Raw genomic sequence first — 17,158 nt, forward strand, 5'->3', positions numbered from 1 at the left:
CCACCAAAAACCTTGGCTAAGGTATAAAAGCCAATTTTTGTAAGTTATTATTAAGTTTTTGGATAATAAAATAAATAGCGTGAGCTAACAGCGCTCACTCCTCTCCTTCTCGCGCTTCGTACTCTCTCCCCGGTTGTCACATTGCAGTCGTGTTTGTTGCATTGCAACCGCAGGTAAGAGCTCTACGCATTGACGTAAGCACATCACGGTATTTCGTAGCTTTTGGTGTTGCCGACCTGTGGCCTAATTTCATCATAACTAGGAATTTATACTTTCAAATAAAAAACTAAGCATAGGCGGGTTATTAGGACATCATTGCTAAGCATTTAGAGCATTCTGGGTCGAAAATGACTAAGTCAAAAATCCACTGCTGTTAATAATCACGATTTTGGAACTTGACCTAAAGTGGGGTTTGAGACCATAAGCATGTGTGCTTAGGTCTTATAAACATGTCCTAGAAGTTTGCTACGTTTGGATGTCATTTGATGCTGTAACGGATGTGATTTGTTTGCCGATGAGCGATTTTCTTTTGGTGATTTCAATCACTTGAGTGTAGCTTAAGTTAGATGTGAGTTGTTAGTTGTTTTCCGAGAGATTGACAACCTCTTGTAGCCTCTATGCACTAGTCGATTTAGCTTTATCCCATGGATTGACAATTTAATCATGGTTCTCGCTAACACGACAATAAGATAGGATGGTGAGGTTAGACATGCGTCCCACATTTGGCGCCACTTCCAGGGACCGAAGAGACCTAAACTTGGGAAAAACATGAGCGTCTTGTGAAGTTATCCTTTAACTTCCTCTAGGATCGCTTAGAGTTCAAAACTTTCTTTTAAAAACTGCATAGCCTAAGATTGTCGTCTTTTGCTATGTAGAGGTAGCTTAGAAGTAATTGTACTTCCTGAGTTAGGATTGCAGGATTGTAGAAATAGATTAGGATTTTGACGATGATTGGTAGACGAGAGAAAACCATAAAAGACAAGAAAACGAGTGTTTGTGAACACTTTCCACAACTCCATTGCATGCGAATCTAGGAGTAGGGTAAGTAGGATCCGAGGTGGAATTCAGAACATTGCTCTATCTCTCAAAGAATCAAGTGTAAATTGTCATTGGAAGTTGCAGAATTTCAGGTCTACGACTAGAAATAGCAAGAAAAGACTCGAAACCACTCAATCTGACTAGAGAGTAAGCTTAAAAGTTGAATGAATCAATTGGTAAGATCAACTCGAGGTAAAAATTTCAAGAGTTGGCCAAAACTCAGATTATTTAATTTGTCTTGACATTTTAGGCCAAATTAAGTTTTGATGCGATTCATAGGCTTAAAATAGCTCATGTAAAGACTATCTTTGAAAAAATTGCAAAAAAGTGATCATTTCAAGCCTGAAGTTAATAATCACGATTATTAACTTTTAGCTCAAATTTGACCAAGGTTCATACCATTGAATCATTGCATGTGTACAAACAACTTTTGTAAAGGCCCAAAAGATTTGGATCACCGAACTGGCAAAAAACTGGCTAAAAACTAAAGTTTGTACTGTGTTTTTGAATCTTGAGTGTAAATTGGAAAAAAAATTGTCCAAACTTGTTGAAAATTGTGATAAACATGTGTACATATGTACTCAGTTGACCAAAAAGATGCAGAAAGTTGCCAGTTGCAAATAATCACGATTATTTACATCTGCTCTATTTTTCAACTTTTTTGACCAAGTCAGCATACCACTAGTTTTACCATGTTGTAATAAGCCAAATTTGGTAAGATTTGGATCATTGGATTGAAAATTGTGACCAAATTTGCAAAGTTAATCTGCGGACAGAAAATTGATGACCATTTGACAAAAAATTGTCCAAACTTGATGAAACTTGGCTAGTGACCTTAACTTGAGGTGCTTAACAGATCTGTGTCAAAGTTGGGACAAAAATGTATAAAAATATAGCTCAAGTAAATAATCATGATTATTTATATCTGCTTCAAAACTTGAAAATTTTGCATATTTGAGTATACCACAAGGTCAAGCATATCAAGTAGATATCACAAATCAATTTTGGTGAAATTTGGATCACAAAATTGAGACTTAAGTCAGATTCTTGAAATCAGAGTCTACGAACACAAAACAGTTGATAAACTTGATCAGATTTTGTCCAAACTTGTTTAAACTTGTCCAAGGACTTTAACAGGTTGTATACTTTCCAAACCATGTAAAAAACTGACAAAAGTAAATAATCACGATTATTTACTACTGCTACGCGGGGACATTAGTTTTGACTTTTGAACTTGTAAAGTGTTAGACCAGCATAATATAAATACACCGGACAATTTTGGGTTCAATCGGATCCGAATTGGTGCATGTTCACTCAGTTTCCAGGTTGCAGATTAATCCTTTGATTTTTGCTGAAGTCGAATCTGAAAAGTCAGTTTGACTCTCATAGCTCGATTTAAAGTGATACACATAGACTAATCACGAGAGTTAGCAAAAACTCTACTGTATTTATAGAAAAATAGCTAACTTAATCAAATTTGTACAGGAATCAGGTTGCAGACGAGGAATCGGCAATTCAGTAGAGGTTGCAATAAAGTCAAGTGGAAATTGACGACAGGTCAATCCAAAGGTAAGTACTCTATCCAGGGCTTCGTAAGTCTTTATGAACCTTAGATCTGGTCGTGTACTAGGAAATCAGGGCATACTCGGAGAAACCTCCAGTAGAGTATCCACCAAAGAAAGCGTGAATCAAGGCAATTCCTTGCACACAATTCTTGAAGAAGTCTCATACACTTTTTCAGATTCAACATCTGAAATGTCTTCTTACTCGACTCACTCGGAAACCGAAACGACAATGCGCTATAAGCATATACTCTCTTTTTACAAGACTAACCGCCATGGAGCCTAGGTTTACTTAGACCCTAACGAGGAGTATGCTATTCGCATTGATGACATGACCATGGTATTGAGTTTGCAAAAGAGATTAGGGCAAACAAAAAAGGAAAAATGTACATAGATAGAAACGAAATTTCATCATAACTAGGAATTTATATTTCAAATAAAAAACTAAGCATAGGCAGGTTATTGGGGCATCATTGATAAGCATTTAGAGCATTCTAGGTCGAAAACGACTAGGTCAAAAATCCACTATTGTTAATAATCGCGATTTTGGAACTTGACCTAAAGTGGGGTTTGAGACCATAAGCATGTGTGCTTAGGTCTTATAAACGTTTCCTAGAAGTTTTGCTACGTTTGGATGTCATTTGATGCCGTAACGGATGTGATTTGTTTGCCGATGAGCGATTGGCTTTTGGTGATTTCAATCACTTGAGTGTAGCTTAAGTTAAATGCGAGTTGTTAGTTGATTTTCGAGAGATTGACAACCTCTTGTAGCCTCTATGCACTAGTCGAGTCATCTTCATCCATTGGATTGACAATTTAATCATAGTTCTCGCTAATACGGCAATAAGATAGGATCGTGAGGTTAGACATGCGTCCCACATTTGGCGCCGATGCCCGGGACCGAAGAGACCTAAACTTGTAAAAAACATGAGCGTCTTGTGAAGTTATCCTTTAACTTCTCCTAGGATCACCTAGAGTTCAAAACTTTCTTTTAAAAACTGCATAGCCTAAGATTGTCATCTTTTGCTGTGTAGAGGTAGCTTGGAAGTAATCGTACTTGCTGAGTGCCTTTAGGATTTCACGATTGTAGAAATAGATTAGGATTTTGAGGATGATTGGTAGAAAAGACAAGTCTTAAGATCAATGCTCATAAAACCATAAAAGACAAGAAAATGAGTGTTTGTGGTCACTTTTCACAACTCCATTGCACGAGAATCTAGGAGTAGGGTAAGTAGGATCCAAGGTGGATTTCAGAACATTGCTCTCTCTGAAAGAATCATTGTGAGTTGTAGAATTTCAAGTCTACGGCTGAAAATAGCACGAAAAGACTCGAAACCACTTAATCTGACCGGAGAGTAAGCTTAAAAGTTGTTTGAACCAATGAGTAAGCTCAAGGACACTTCGAGGTAAAAATTTCAAGAGTTGGCCAAAACTCAGATTATTGACTTTTCTTTGACATTTTAGGCCAAAGTAGGTTTTGACTTGATTTATAGGCTTAAAATAGCTCATGTAAAGACTGTCTTTGAAAAAATTGCAAAAAAGTGTTCATTTCAAGCCTGAAGGTAATAATCGCGATTATTAACTTTTAGCTCAGATTTTACCAAGGTTTATGTCATTGACTCATTGCATGTGTACAAACAACTTTTGTAAAGGCACAAAAGATTTGGATCACCAAACTAACAAAAAACTGGGTAAAAACTAAAGTTTGTACTAACTTTCTGAATCTTGAGTGTAAATTTGGAAAAAAAAAAATCCAAACTTGTTGATATTTGATTTATAGGCTTATATTGATGTGATAAACAAGTGTACATGCTCAGTTGACCAAAAAGATGTAAAAAGTTACCAGTTGTAAATAATCGCGATTATTTACATCTGTCCTATTTTTCAACTTTTTTGACCAAGTTAGCATACCACCATGTTGTAATAAGCCCACAAACCAAATTTGGTAAGATTTGGATCACTAGATTGAAAATTGTGACCAAATTTGCAAAGTTAGTCTGCGGCGGACAGAAAATTGATGACCATTTGACCAAAAATTGTCCAAACTTAATGCAACTTGGCTAGTGACCTTAACTTGAGGTGCTTAACAGATTTGTGTCAAAGTTGGATAAAAATTTAGATGGAGTAAATAATCGTGATTATTTACATCTGCTTTTAAACTTGATAATTTTGCAAATGTGAGTATACCACAAGGTCAAATATATCAAGTAGACCCCACAGATCAATTTTGGTGAAATTTGGATCACAAAAGTGAGACTTAAGCCAGATTCTTGAAGTCAGAGTTGACGGACACAAAACATTTGATAAACTTTATCAGATTTTGTCCAAACTTGTTGAAACTTGTCCAAGGACTTTCACAGGTTGTATACTTGCCAAACCAAGCCAAAAAGTACAAAAAACTAGCAAAAGTAAATAATCACCATTATTTACTACTGCTAGTTAGGGACATCACTTTTGGCTTTTGAACTTGTAAAGTGTTAGACCAGCATAATACAAAGCCACTTGGCAATTTTGGGTTCAATTGGATCCAAATTGGTACACATGTTCACTCAGTTTTCAGGTTGCAGACTAATCCTTTAATTTTTTGCTAAAGTCAAATCTGAAAGTCAATTGCTGACTCTCATAGCTCGATTTGAAGTGATACATATAGATCAATCACGACAGTCATCAAAAACTCTATTGTCTTTATAGAAGAATAGCTAACTTGATCAAATTTGTATAGGAATCAAGTTGCAGATGAGGAATCGGCAATTCAGCAGAGGTTGCAATCAAGTCAAGTGGAAATTGATGACAAGTCAATTCAAAGGTAAGTACTCTATCCAGGGCTTCACCAGTCTTTATGAAGCTTAGATCTGGTCGTGTACTAGAAAATCAGGGCATACACGGAGAAACCTCCAGTAGAGTATCCATCGAAGAAAGCATGAATCAAGGCAATTCCTTGCACACAATCCTTGAAGAAGTCTCAGACACTTTTTCAGATTCTACATCTGAAATGTCTTCTTACTCGACTCACTCGAAAACCGGAACGAAAATGCGCTATAAGTATATACTCTCTTTTTATAAGACTAGCCGCCACGGAGCTCAGGTTTACTTGGACCCTAACGAGGAGTATGCTATTCGCATTGATGACCATGGTATTGAGTTCGAAGAAGAGATTAGGGCAAAAAACAAGGAAAAATGTACATGGACAAAAACGGAACTCAGTATGTACAAGTCAAAAAGCTTGATGTGATAGACAAATGAGGGTTAGAAGTAAACACGATAATCCTAGATATGTCAGCAAAAGAAGGACCACCAACTTTAGAATTTAGGGTATACGATCAAGTAGATTTGAAGGCTTTAAAACGGCTTAGTATGGATAATCCTAGGATCCAGAGTCTATTGTTGGGAGGATAGAAACATAAAAGAAGATCATCTATATCTTCAAGATCAAAGATAAGGGATCAACAGACCTACCAACCTACTTGTTTAGGGATTTTTATAACAACAACTTTGTTATGATGACTCCCGACGAGGTAGAACAAACCAAATACCAAGGGTATTCCATAAGGCATTGGATATTGAGACAAGGACCAGAAACAATTCCAAGAGATGAACACCGTGAGAGATCATCTGAGTAATGTTAAGAAAACAGAAACCACTTCATCATGTAGAAAACCTGGTGACACTAAGGCCAGTCCACGGCTACATGAGTCACTATTTCCAACAGACTCGCTTGAAGGACTCAGAACATGACAAACTGCCAGGAGACTGGGATAACCAAAGCGAGAAAACAACATCCCTTAAACCAACACAAGTGGGAACGGCTGCTGCAACACCACTTTCAACTATAGAAGATATGCTCAAAAGGATGAACGACATGATGAACAACATGCAAAAAGCACCTATGAGGGGACCAAGACAAGGGATACCTCAACAGGGATAACCAATTAGGCCACAAAAATGGTGTACAATTGAGGGTAAATGGACCAACCATGAGACCCACGAGTGCTACTTCCGACCAAAGTATGATGGGAATGTTCAATACATGCCTATGAGGCCACAAGGACAACCCATGTACAAATATCATGCTAATATGGCCCAAGCTCAAAGACCACCAATGGGTATGGAAATACCTCAACCTGTGCTGCATCAACAACCTCCTTACCCATGACAAGATGTAGTGCATGTAAAGTACATGCACTCCAAAGGAGTTATAGATGAGCAAGCATTAGTGCCTGTTATACTCTATGCGGAGCCTAGTCCATCTACCGTAATGGTAGAAGGAGATTGGTATAATTCACATCCACCACCAATGGAAGAAACCGTGACTTATGCTCCACCAGAGCTCGCACCAATGTATTATGTAGCTAATCAAGGTGTCAGACTTCCCATGGTAAGACCCATGATTAAGCCAAGAACGAAAAACTGTCACAATTGCGGTGCAGATGATCATTGAAAAAATGAATGTCTAGAGCTTGACAAAAACCTCAAGCTAGTTGAATCCTATTGCATACAATGTTGCAAAAAGGGAGGACACTTTCCGGCAAATTGTCCTAAAAATCCTTTAAACAAGGGTAAAACAGTAGTAAACGTAGTTCAAGTGATACCTAGTAGCTCATCAGAGAGTGAACCGATTGTTCCACTCGAGGTAATCACTAGAGCCCAGGCCAAGAAAAAGAAACACAACTCCTCTGATGATTCGAAAAATACAAAAGTTTTCTCTCAAAGGATCAAACGAAGCAGAAGCAAAAGGTATGAGATGAGAAAACAAAAACAACGGGTTGAAATTGAGGAGAAAGCAAAAAAGCTATTCCAGGAAAATGTGAAAGAAACTGGAAGTGAAAGCAAGGAAATAACCGTGAAATCTGGAGGAGCCATTCTGGTTGATAAAATTTTTGAGCCTATTAACGTAGCCTTGAAAGCCTACCAAGCAGGACTTTAAGCATGCCAAAATATGTGTATTCCTAACAACAACATAAGAACCTGAGAAAACAAACTCAAAAGTCTGAAACTAAAACAAAACCCAAGAAAAGAACCAAGACTAAACAAGTTTGGAGAAATTAAATGGACCAAGGTTGAGAGAAAGAAGAAATACAGAGAGATTAATAAAACTTTGAGGGAAGTGTGGACTACTAAAATAGAGAGTGGTGACAAAGAGGGTGAGAAAATGACGACAAAATGAGTGTCCTCCCACTACAAAAAATTCACTATCCAAGACTGAAAGGTAGTGATGACACATCCCATACGAGAGCGAAAGGACAAGGAGTCATATAATGGGTCAGAGCATACAAAGAAGATAGACTTGGCATAACTAGGAGAAGAGCCAAGGCCGGTCTATATAGCAACTGATCCAAGTATAGAAGAAGAAGAGAAGCTCGTAAGTATTCTCAAGGAGTATAAGGACGTTTTTTCTTGGTCATATAAAGACCTAAAGGGAGTAGATCAAATAATATGCCAACACATGATTCCATTAAAACTTGATGCAAAGCCTACCTGACAAAGATCGTACACATATAATGATACATTTGCTAAGCACATCAAGGAAGAGATTGATAAACTGAAGGAAGCCGAGTTCATCTACAAGATAGAACACACCGACTGGGTATCTCCAATTGTGGTAGTGCCTAAGAAGAATAATAAGCTTCGAGTCTGTGTCAATCTAAAGAGGGTTAATGCCACCACAATAAGGGACAATTATCCCTTACCTATTACTGACCATGTTCTCGTATGAGTGGTAGGTAAGCAACCATATTTCTTCTTAGATGGATTCTTTGGATACAACCAGCTTGCAATTGCTCTTGAATATCAATATAAGATGACATTTGCCACAGAATGGGGTATATATGCGTGTAGAGTCATGCCCTTTGGATTGACTAATGCCACGGTAACATTCTAGAGATTAATGGAACATGAGTTTAAAGAATACTTGAGGATATTTTTGAAGATTTATATGGATGATCTATGTGTACACTCTCTCTTGAGGGTGAACATACGGAACACCTCATAAAAATATTCAAGAAGTGCATGATGTATAGGATTTTCCTTAACCTAGAGAAGTGCGTATTCATGTTTAGACAAGGCACAATTCTGGGATATATCATCTAAAAAAAAGGCATATTTACGGATTTGGATAAGATAAAAGTGATTGTAGAGATGCCTAGACCAAACAACACAAGGCATATACAATGCTTTATGGGACACTGTGGTTATTATAGGAGGTTTATACACATGTATGCACTCATTGCTCAACCCCTATATAGACTTATAGTAGTCTTTGAATGGACGGAGGAGTGTGAGGAGTCATTTCAAAAGTTGAAGAGAACACTCATATCCGCTCTAGTAGATTGGGAAAAGATCTTTCATGTTCATATTGATGCTTTGACATTTGCTATAGGATACACCTTGGCTCAGCCCAGGAGAAGGAAATATGGACTTCCTAGTATGTTATGCCAACAAACAGCTTAACAGTGCTGAAAAGAACTACACTATCACTGAAAGAGAAGGGCTAGGGATGATATATGCTGTTAAGAAGTTTTGGCATTGTCTCCTTGCAAACCAGTTTGTGTTTTTAGTGATCATCAAGCCCTCTCATACCTTGTAAACAAACCATGCAATACTGGAGGCATTGTATCACATTGTTGGAGTTTGACTTTATAATAGTGGTTAAAAAAGGGAAAAACATCTTCAAGCAGATCATCTTTTTGGATTGCCAAATGGAGAAGCTCTAGAAGGCGTAGACATGACATCCCTGATGCATATCTTTTCAGTGTTGAAATGGTACCCAAGTGGTCTTTGGAGATAGTCAGTTTATTGTCTTATGGAGGAGAATTTGATAGGACTGAGCAAGAATTTAAGCAACAGATGGTTCAACAATCCAAGAACTTTCAATTAATTGTCATACATTTGTATCTTTTAGGCTCAAACAACATTTTACAATTATGCATAAGTCTAGAAGAGTACAATTGCTATCTCTTAGAAGCACATGTTCATGACTTATCATTTCATTGCTTGCAAAAAAAAACATATCAGTGCTTGAAACAACTAGGAGTTTATTGGCCAAATATGTGCATTGACGTTCATGAGTATGCTACTAACTATGCTACATGCAGATCGACACCACCAGTAGAACATGCAACACTGTTTCAGGTAACAATGGCACCAGATTGAAGTCAATATCTAATTGAATACCTACTAACAACAAGAACGTTTCCTGAAAATACCTCTAAAGCATGTCAAAGGGCCATAGCAATAGAGGCTCGAGGCTTCACATTGATTGAAAATCAGCTCTATAAGAGAGGAAATGAAAATCAGCTCTATAAGAGAGGAAACAATAATCAACTCAGGATATGTGCAACTGAAAGCACGTATTTACCAATCTTAGAGCAGGTTCATGGAGGAATAAGCGGAGGCCATTTCTCAAGGGATAAGAAAATAAAAATTGTCTTAACCGCGGGAATACGATGGCCTACATTATATATGGACGTTGAAGAATATGTTAAAAGATGTGATGCTTGTCAGTGTACCAAAGTGCCAATAAAGAGGGATGAGATGCCGTTAAGGCCAATGACGGGAGATAGAGCTTTCGCTAAGTGGGTTGTAGACTTTGTGGGCCCAATTTCACCTCTCGCTTACCGGACTCACACCTAGTATATCATTGTTTCCACATACTATCTCACTAAATGGGTTGAAGCAAAAGCCTCACAAAAAGCGGATGCTAGGGCCACTGCATAATTTCTCTATGAACATGTCTTTGCTACCAATAGAACTTTTCAGTGATTGCGGCACACATTCCATTAATGAAGTTATTGAAAATATTCTAGATGAGTTCATGGGACTCCACAAGAAGTCTGCTCCGTACCATCCACATGCAAATGGACAGGTTGAAGCCACAAACAAAACCTTGTGCACTGTATTGACTAAAATAGTATTTGATTCAAGGACCGATTGGGAACAAAAGTTACACTCTACATTGTGGGTTTACATGGTAGCTTATAAGACATCTGTTGGAACGACACCATATAACATGGTGTTTGGTCTCGACTCTTAATGCTATCTTGCCCATGGAGTTTTTAATCCCAACACTTAAGGTAGATAAGCAACTAGAATGGACCGGCCATGAATTGGCGTCAAGAATAGATGACCTTAAAAAGCTAGATGAGCTCCGATTGAAAGATGTAACTTCTATCTACGTCCAAAAAAGAAGGCAAAAAGAGTTTTTTGATAAGCATGTACGTTCGAAAGGATAATCCACCATAGCACACTAGGTCTTATCATGTGATATCAGAGAAGTGATATACCTAGTAATTAAGTTCTCGAGTAGATCAAGTGGTGCTCGCCTCTCCCACCACTTGAATGGAGTCATACTTACTATGCATTGCATTGAGAAAAATAAAGATCTCATCCTTTTGTTTATAAATGCTCGTGCATCTATGCATTGCATTCAGAAAAATAAAGATCTCATCCTTTTGTTTATAAATGCTCGTGCTTGTACTCAGAAGGTGCCACTATGCTTCATTAACATTCCATGATGTGATATCTAGTTTTAGGTGAACTAGACTTAAGGGAAATATTTTAGGAACATTCGGTCTAGCTTTATCTCCTATTTTAGGTGCACATTTTGTGTAAAGGATTCTTCCACCTTTGTACAACACATGTATTGAATTTAAGACTTTGGTTTTTTGTTTTGAAGCCAAATTGGATTAAAAGGTAGCTTCCTTGCCAAGCTATTGTCTGTAGCATAGGATTTTGGACAGAGGAGCTTGAGCCTTTTGCACACCGGCTCACACCACCTTCCTAACCAACATCACAACCCGCTTCAAGATCTTTTCATACCGTAGGGGACTTGATGTGTGTTGCATGTGAGCCACTAAGATTGCAAACACGCAACCCGTGTGCAGGGAAGCTCAAGAATGCAACGGCGTGTCACTCACCTCTATCTTTCTATCATTGAAGGTAGTAGCGGCTAAAAAAGGCTACACCAAATATGCATCAAGCGAGAGATATTTATGGATGTCACAATATTTCCCACACACTTTGTAAAGTTTTGAGCTCACTTGGAGTTCCAAAGTTGTATATGGTAGTTTAAGGGCTCAAGCTTAAACCCATAGTAGAAGGGATTGTGGTGAAAATCCTTAAAAGGAAGACTTTGTGTAAGGAGGCTTCATTCTTGAGTATCCACTCTTGAGGATCCACTTTTGAGAGCTCCCTCTCTCTAGAGTGTTCACTCTTTGGCTTAACCTTGAGCTTAATGTCTATGCTTGAGAGGCTAGTGCTAACCATTGTAATCAGTTTAAGCTCTTCTTGATTAATCTAATTCTTATTTTCTCATTAGTCTCTTCTTCTCTACATTTCATCTTGTCATGAAGTAGTATTACACTTTCATTATTCTAGATTTGAGAGATGTATGTACTTCTTGCTAGTAACCACTCTTATCTCTCTACGAGCAATTGATTTGTGATATTTAGCATTATAAATTAGGGTGATTAAGCTGGGTCTTAATCTTCTAATTTGTGTGTGTGCCCTATTCTTTGCTTGTGTGTGTAGATAGGTTTGTGTGTGTAGATAGGTTTTATGGAGCTTTAGCACCATTCACCTCGTGTGTGTAAGCTATTGATGAAGTGCCTTAATTGACGTGTGGTAATTAGTGTGTGCTTATCATTAGTGTGTTTTGAGTTTCTAGTCTATGGCAAGTCAGACTTCGGTGGGCTTGATGTGTGTAGGAGATTAATTGATTAGTGATTAGAGTAGGTTTAGAGTTAGTCTTGCCATGGCTAATCTCTACTTGCAATGGAGAGGTGATCTCTTGAATCCTCTATTCCATTCATCTTAGGCTCGTGCTTCCATTCCCTAGCTGGGTTGCTCGATCCATGGATTTGATAATTTTGTTGGTTGCGAATAGGTCGTGCTACAACGCATCCCTACATTTGGCGCCGCTGCCGAGGATCGATAACCGAAGCTAGTGAGTTTAGGATGTTAGAATAGAGTAATTTCACTACTAATTTTGTTGGTCATTGGAGCTATTGCAACAATGGGACCCCCAAAATTTGGTGCCATTGCGGAGGACGATGGCCTACGCTAGTGTAATTGTGGCATAAACAAATGCGTTCCTTCACTAATTTCACTACTAATTTTGTTGGTTTTTGAGTGTGTGTAACTCAATTTTTGGTTTTGATTTGATGATGTTGTGTAAGAAATTGATGCTAATGTTGAGTTATGAATACCCCAAACCCCCAATTCCACCCACAATTTCACTAATTTCATGCTAACCCTTCCTAATTTCGCTTCTTTCCATGCTAGTTTTTACTAATTTCATGCTAATTTCTACTAATTTTGACTAACTTTGCTAACCTAACCACTAACATTTGAAGTGTAAAGTATGTGAAATCCCCTTGCAAGAGGTGGAATCATCACTCTAATCAAGTTAATTGTACCAATTTATGCTTAATTTGATGATTTGAGTGTGTGATTTTTTGACCTACAAATGGTCAATTTTGGAGCCAATTTGATGGTGCACACACTTGTGTGTGCAATGATGCGACTTCGCGTGGAGCAAAGGAATAGCTTGGAGTGTAATTACAATGTAAGTGCACTCACTTGTTATGTCAATTCTTGATTGATTAATGATGTTCAATGTTGTTAATCATTTGCTAAAATTGGGTGTGTAACACAAATTGACCTACACTTTGCACCTAATTTGATACACTTTGAATAAAATTGATGGTCAAATTGTGACTGATGAACTTTGTGTGTATCCAAATAATGCTTAATTCTCATCAAGAATTCATGTGTGTGCATAAAAATCATTGTGTGTGTGCATACACCAAAGAGGAAAAAAACTGTCAAAAATTTCAAGTGTGTGTGCACCTAATTTTTAGTGTGTGCATGCATATAAAGTGATGGAATTGATGATACATGAGTATGCAATCATGTAAATGATGAGTATGTGAGACTAATTCAATCATTGGATAAGTCTACTTGCCAAAAAAATTGGGCAAAAATTGAGTGTGTGTACCCATCCATGACCACTTGATTTTTAATGATTGATGGTCAATTGAGACACCTAAATGGTTTTTGATTGTGAAATGATCATAAAAAGTGTGTGCAATGATTAGGTATAAGCCTAAATTCAATGCTAATAGAGCCAAATTTGAACTTGTGTGCTTAATTTTTTAGTGTGCATTGCTTAATTGGGTCAAAATAGTGTTGATTTTTTAGAAATTGAGCATGCATGCATTCACTTATGCTTGATTGAGTTTATAATTTGAGCATTGCAATGAGGAATTGATGTAATTTTTTCATGAAATTTTGGCCTAAATTTGGGTGAGTGTGCATACTCAATGGCATGAGCAATCCGGTGCTTGAATGAATAACTGGTATTTTTTACCAATTATGATGATTGAATTGGTCAAATAGTTGTTATTGGTATCACAAATTGGATCGAGTGTTGAGATACATTGCTCGTTTAATTGTCCAATTGTGAAGAATTTTGTGTGTTGCTATGCTAATGATTGATTTAAATGATGAACATGGCAATCTTGCATTTATTTATATGCTTAATTATACTCAAATTCACTTATATATAGCCATGCAAACCATAATGACAAATTCAATTGAATTTGGATGATGAGGGCCATTAGACATGAGCAATTTATGATTGCAATGATGCAAAATTGGGAATGGTTTTGCAAATGGGAGAATTAGTGCAAAATGTTGTGAGTTCTGCTATGCCTCAGAGTATAAGATGCATCAATTTCTTACGGTTTACCCATTTTGATAATCAATGGATCAAACTTTTGTTATGCATTATACAAAATGACTAATAAACGCTCAATGTAGACCAAAATGTGGATATTCTTATGAGGTTGCAACCAATTTTTGAGTTCAATTGAAAGATTGAACTTAACTTTGAGTGTTTGTAAGAATATATGAACAATTTGATGTGAGACTGGCACTTAATTGCTAGAATAGGTGTATTATGCTTGAAATAAGTTTGCAATCAAATTTGTTTTGAGTAATATTGGGACCTAATACTCGAGAGTAAGAACCAACATGTGTTGGTAGGTGTTAGCTCTAAAAAGATCATGAGCATAGGGGCTATATAGTGAGACTGTGAGATCCTCAACCCATCAATACCAAGATCGGGATGGGATCCTTGACAGGTCTCTAGGTCTGATAAAAATCAGAGTCTCTAAACAAGAAAAATCCAAGGAATAGACCTTTACCACTGACAATGGTTTGGGTCTATAGCCTTAGAAGCAGACCTAGTCCTATCTCGCAGCCGAAACGGGACAACGTATTAAAAGTCTGAAAAACTATTTCGGCCCTATAACTGCCACAATTGGGGTAAGGTATCCTCAACCAATGCTTTTTTCCCCCTGACAAATGTGAGGGCACAGCCGCTGGTGGACTCCTCTTCCAAGTGAAGAAGTTTTCTAAACGTTTTTGTGCGCAGGGATGGATAGTTACCTGACTAATCAGGTCCACCCGTCCTTGATTGACAACCTTAGTCAATCCCCACTTACCACCCCGCACTCACACATGATTCAATTATTTTCTAGTTACTATCATATTGTTTTAACACTTAAAATAATGATTTCTTTTAACTTTCCGTCACAGTAATTCCTTCAATCAATCATTAAAGACAGCATTGAAAGCATTCTTTTAGAAAACAGACATCTTTAAACTTAAAACAGGGTACTGTCAATCAAAACATTGTCCATAATAACCATGACCAATACTCTTCTTGTCTCAAGACCACCTAAGGGTGAAAAAACGGCACCCATTCCTTATTCATAATCCGGAGTGGATAAACCCCCACCCAAGGTTCCGGCTTCCCATACACCAAACCAGTTGCCCATACAACCGGGCGGCTCCCATAGGATAAAAAATGGTATCCTAACTTATGTAGAAACATCAAGACATGACATGGAGTAGAAACTCATCGTTCATGGGGGTAACCGACTTATCCGTGGCTAGAAAGCCATCATTATCATCAATTTATACCAAGGAGTCGGAGGTGTCTTGAGACAAGTTGTCTTAAGGATGATCAATCATATCTTTCCTAATTCAACCAGTTTTAACCCAAACAATTATTTTCTACATTATAAACAAATGTACGTTGGAAGTTACCTTCCATTTTTGGTCAATTATTCCTTTCCTGATTCTTCCTCACTTCTTACGTATGCAATGCTAACTTATAAAAGAACCTAAACTATTTAAAGACTTAATTGAATAATGGGAAACCCACCTGGGATTGATTGGCATTTGCTGCTGCGCTAGCGCCTGAAGACTCTTCTCCGTAGGCCTACTACTAAGCCCGGATTCGTCGTCGTGCGACGCTCTAGTTCGTTTTGGAGCTACATCCTCATCATCAGATGTAGGATTGGCTCGGGTCCTTTTAGGTGCCATAACTTCTTATCCTTATAAAAAGGACGTCTAATCATTAGGTACATTATTTGAAATGTAGACTTAACCTTTGTATTCAACCATAACGCATCCACGTTTAAATTTGTAGTCTTAATTGGTAAATTCTTGACCTAGTAATTTCTTATTTTCCTATAAAGGCATGATAACTTTTTCCACAGCTTCCCTAAGGGTTTTATAAGCTATCCTAATTTACTTATAGTTTTGTATATCTTTTTTCTAATTTCTCCATCGAATTTTTAAGCTTGGAATCTACTTATTTTGAGCTTAATATTTATTCTATTTATTTTCTCTTAAAGATTTCATTTTCTCAACTTTATATCACAGGTTTACACTTACTATAATTTTCCTAAAAACTTTTGACTGGAAAGTCTATTTACTTTAATTAATCTTTTACTAAAAATAGGACTTTTGGTCAATTATAATTTCCTAACCTCATTAATTAACTATGATATAATTACCACAAGTATATAAGGATATTTTTGACCTCTGGTAATTATCTTATTATTTTTCAAATTAATAATATAATTTCCATCTTTAATTTTTAGCTAAAATTAGGATAATTTGACTTAAATAAATATTTATACTACTTTTCTAACCTTGAAATAATTATCACCACCTTTTCATCATGTAATCTAGCTCTAACAAATAGCATGATTTACTAATTTCCCCCTTTAGTTTTTAGCTAGAATTAATATAATTTGACTTAGATAAATATCTATACTACTTTTCTAACCTTGACATAATTATCACGGCCTCTTTATTGTATAATATAGCTCTGATAAATAGCATGTAATTGTAGCACATGATTTACTAATTTCCCCCTTTAATTTACCCTCAATAATAGTGGTTTTCTACTGAGATAATTATCTAAAATAATTATCTGTGGTTAAGATAATTATCATGGATTTATTAAGATGTGATTACATCTGATAATTATCTCAAAGGTTTTTAGTTTAATTTGCTATTTTCCCACATTAAGTTTTTCTTAAAAACAATGTTTTCCTACTGAGATACTTAGTTAAAATAATTAGATGAGATTCAAATAATTATCAATGGTTTCCTAAGATGTGATTTTCCTCTGATAATTATCTCCAAGCAAATTGGATCAGTTTGCTATTTTTCCCTAAAAATAGTGTAATTGTATTGAGATA

This window comes from Adiantum capillus-veneris, chromosome 19 (assembly GCF_014529385.1).
Source record: "Adiantum capillus-veneris isolate H3 chromosome 19, ASM1452938v2, whole genome shotgun sequence".
Lineage (NCBI taxonomy): Eukaryota > Viridiplantae > Streptophyta > Polypodiopsida > Polypodiales > Pteridaceae > Adiantum > Adiantum capillus-veneris.